The sequence below is a fragment of the Humulus lupulus genome, chromosome 9 (genome assembly GCF_963169125.1).
Source record: "Humulus lupulus chromosome 9, drHumLupu1.1, whole genome shotgun sequence".
Taxonomy (NCBI): Eukaryota; Viridiplantae; Streptophyta; class Magnoliopsida; order Rosales; family Cannabaceae; genus Humulus; species Humulus lupulus.
In genome coordinates this window covers 137,651,643-137,656,113 of record NC_084801.1, presented here as the reverse complement: position 1 = coordinate 137,656,113, position 4,471 = coordinate 137,651,643, and the positions used below count along the sequence as shown (strand labels likewise).

At 34.1% G+C, this 4,471-nt stretch overlaps 1 long non-coding RNA gene across 1 annotated transcript; it reads left to right on the top strand.

The window, feature by feature from the left end:
* Nucleotides 1-2,223: 2,223 nt before the first annotated feature.
* LOC133802644 (uncharacterized) lies at nucleotides 2,224-3,979 on the top strand. The gene is made up of 2 exons (XR_009877410.1): nucleotides 2,224-2,613; nucleotides 3,648-3,979. It is a non-coding gene; the product is annotated as an uncharacterized LOC133802644 (long non-coding RNA).
* The last annotated feature ends 492 nt before the right edge of the window (nucleotides 3,980-4,471 follow it).

Genomic DNA, 4,471 nt, shown 5'->3' with positions numbered 1-4,471 from the left:
ATTCTTGGCATTAACATTTCAAATTTAGCTTGGAATGCCGCCACCGTGCCTGTCTGCGTAAGCTTCGAAATACGCCCCAGTGGGTCATCATAAATGGAGGTGCCAAAACGGAGCTGCAGAGCTCGAATAAATGATTCCCAATCCACAAATCCGCCACCCTTTTCCATCCATTGGAACCATGTCGATGGTGCCCCGTCCAAATGGAACGGAACCACTGAAAGTCGCACGGTCGGGTCAACACGATGAAGATCATGAAGATCGAAGAATTTGTTGATCTTGTAAACCCAGTCGTCCACCTCAGACCCATCAAATCTAGGGACCTTCACCCGGAGGGTTTTGAGTATGGAGTTCAGGTCTCGACAATCAGCATCAATCTCCGAACGTCTACCCGACACTCGAGTATGCTCATGTACCGCACTGTTCTCACCACCCTGGCCCGGCGATGGCGGAGGAGAGACGTGAGCCAGACGCTCATCGATAACGGACTTAAGCTCCGCCAATTGCGTTTCCGCTCGTTGTTCCCACTTGAGGTCCAACGCCTGTAGAAGCGCTGCAATCTCGTCGTTCTTCATCCTGAGGAAGGAAAAAAAATGAAAGCACCAATGTTAGGATAAGGCTCTCTTCGAGACAGAGCTAATCTCCAGAAAATGCAATTCTCATTTCATACCTCTCAAAAGATTACAACTATTATTTATATTCAGTAGCTAACAGACAATTTGCCAACTGAATTTGGTTACATCATTACAATCCCTTAACGTTCCAGCCTCAACTGAAAATCTTTCATCCATCGAGGACACACATGCTCTCTCTTGCTACGCGCCCTTCCTTCTACTCTTTTGCTGCTGGTGTTATTCTCTTCTGTTGGCATGTTGCAAGTGCCATCTCCATTCCTTTGGGCTTCTTCCGTAGGCTGACTCGAGTCCCCTTCAAAGCTCCCCATATGTACTTGTATTGCCATAGAATCCAACTCAATTGGGCTAGCCTTTTGGGCCTTGCTAACAGACTTGGTGTGCTACCCAAATATATATATATATATATAAAATTACAAAAATGCTGAACAAATGGTAGCTTTAAGAAAAACTATAGCTATGCAGGGGTTCGTACGCCCACATTGGAGAAATTTCCTAAAATCTATATAAACAAGAGATTGTCTCTACCAATAAGAGTAAAAGTGACACCTTACTCTTAAGGAACTTCCTATATACCTGTAGTTTGCTGCTCATAATTTAAATATGAAATTTGCAGTCAAATTTAAGATTTCATTTCATTATGGTATAATACAAAATTTGTTTTCTAATATAATAACCACAAACTCATGAGATAAAAAATGATGAAGCATCAAGTGTAAAATAAAAATTGCAAAAAAGAAAAATTATTAATATTTTGGTAGTAAAAACGTAAGATCATATTAAATTTTGTATTATGATGAATTTATCAAAAAAAAAAAAAAGCAGAATAAAAAAAAGTAAATACAATCGTGACATATCTCAAAATTTTAAGGGAAATCAACTAATATACCGGATTTTAAAACTTGTTTCTATTTTTTACGGTTGTTTTTTCATTGTTTTCCATTTTATATTTTGTTTTTATTTTTTCATTTTTTATGTTAACTACGGGTGTTCGTGACGTGAGTAGTGCGATTTTTCTTTAATTTTTGGACCGCACTGCATATGCGGTTTGAATAATTTTCCAAACTGCAACCCGCACCACATAGACCTCAAACCGCATAAATTGCACCACAAAAATGCTGTGTGGTGCGGTGCGGTGCGGTGTGGGTGATTTATATCTATCGTCAAATAATTTAACTATTAAATATAACAATTAAGAAAGATTCATAATAAATCTCATTACTATACATAGAGTGTTTAACAAAATAATTAAATGTATAACAAGCTAATAAACTTTAAGCAAAATACTAAAAATATAACAAACTAATAACAAAGAAAAAATGTAATATAAAAGTAAATATTATTTTAATTAAAGAAGAATATGTTTATATTAAAGTAGAATATGTATTAGCATCTTATGAAATATTATATTTTTTTTTTATATATTGTGTATATTATATTATATTGTATAAATATTTATGTATTAATTTTAAATGTACTAAAATTGAAAAAAAATAATATATATAATTATGAGTTACTGTATGGTTTGAACAATATTTATACAATTTATAAATTATAAATTGTATTATATAGAGCTTTTTGGCAAAAATACAAACTACGGTCGTACCGCGGTGTAGGCTGTTTGTGAGGTGTGGACAACACCCTTCTTAACGTTAAGTTTTTAATTCATTTTTTAAGACTTTTTCTTCTTCCTCTTTCCCACGAATTCTTCTTCTCGCCCACGACTGTAAAACCAGGTTCTCTTTCTCATCGCCAATCACAATCCAGCTGCTACCCATTAAGCTTGTTCTCTCTATGTTTACTGTGGCTATCAACGCAGCTCAGTCTCAGAGGCTTTTTGGCTTCCCCGTTCTTCCCTGGCGAAGGTGAGCTACTTTTTCCATTTTCAGGCATGAAGGTGAGCTACTCTTTCCATTTTTCGACATAGCTGGTGTTTCTCCCATCATCCCTTCCCGTTGATCATCAGTTTCAGTTTCACATTTAGGTTAGTGTTCTTGCTCCCTTTTATCCCTTCATTTTGAAAATACACTTGAAAATTCTTCTAAAAATACGTTGGGATTTCATAACCTGACCCTAATCGCGGAACCTTTTAAATGTGGGTTTTTGTTTAAAACTCTTGTTCCATTAATTTTTGTAGTTGGTTTGTTTCAATTTGTGATGTATTGAGATATCAATACCTATTTGTATTTGTTTGGTTAACTTGGTTGCGAAGATCTTGCAGGAGAACTTTTAGTCTTGTGGGTTTTATTTTTATTTTACTGTTATGATTCTAGTTTTTCAATCATTATTTATTTATGGATTTTAGCTTCTTAAGTTCGTTGGCTTCTTAAGGTTTGGTGGAGTAGAGAACGAAGATCATTTCCTTCACATGAACCATCAATAATTTGTTGTTGGAAACATATTAAAATCGGAGCAAAATAAAGCTCTGCTTTTTGGTTTTCTATTTTATGTGCTTTTTGTAGTATCTATAATGCTAAATGATCATTTATATCATTATTGTTTTGAAGTTTCGTATATTACATGTTGCTATTATTTGTTATGAACTGTTTGTTGTTTTAAAGTATCATATAGTTATTGGATAGGCTTAGATTGCATCTTTATCACTCTTTTGCTAGTTTATAATTTACAGTCAAAATCTACAGGGATTTGTTCTGGCATTATCCGACTGATTTTTTTAGAGGCATAGTAGAGCTATGATCCTTACTATCATGAAACTTTCAGGTTCAATATATAGTTTTTGGGAGGGATTTGAACATGGGATTTGAGTTGATCTCTAAGATGTCCATGGGGAAAGGGGAAAATGGTTGGTTGTACTTTGACTCAATTAGCTAGATGAAAGGGAACAATAAACATATATATATATATAATGATATTGATTAATATTTCAAGTCTTTCTGTTTGCTTTAATGATTTTTGGAAGGGGTAATCAGATAATTGTTGAATGTTTCTATTATACAATTGCATTATCTTGTTTACTCTTGTGAATTAATTTTATTTTTGAACATTGGTTAAAAGCAGGTTGTAGCATACGATCTACGAACATGGCTCGTACACGGTTTTCTTCAAGATCTGCTCCGTCTACAATAATTCTCCTCATTCTAAATATAAACAAAAAACTTCAGCTCATGTTGAAGCAAGAGGGAAGAAGATGTCCTCTAATAGCGAGCATGAAGCTAAGAAAGCCAAAATAGCTAAAAAGACTCAACTAACTATTGAGGAACCTTCACATTACCCTCCTGAGGCACATTTTTAATTTCTTTCAGTTTATTTTGTTTTTTTTTTCCTTAAAAAAATTTAATTAAACTTTAATACTGATTGTTGAGGTTATGTTATAGTGTTCTTTTTTATTATTTGGTCGAGCTGATTAGCTTGCTTGTTTATTATCTATTTTTGTGCTTAAGGTCCTGCTTATGTTGCTTTATGTGTTGCTATATAGGGTTGTTCTAAAGTTGTAAGGGTTGTTTTATATGTTGTTTATGAGTTGCTTTATATGTTGTTATATAGGGTTAATTTAAAGTTTCAAGGGTTTCTTACCATAATGGGTTGCTTACGAGTGCAAATGGTTACTTAACATGTTGTTGTGTGGGTTACTTTGTAGTTTGGATGATTCTTAAGATGTTGCTTTATCGGTTGCTGAGATTGCTCATGGATTGAATTTATGAACTTGTTTTGGGCAGTTTTATTTTGGTAACATGGTTGAGATACATTCATTTACTCTTTTCTTTTGATGGTATGTTCTTGTAGTTCAGTTTTTGAAAGTGCTCATTTGCAATGTCATTAATGACATTACCTTTACCTTTATTGACCCAAAGAGAATGACCTATAACTTTCCTCAATTCTAA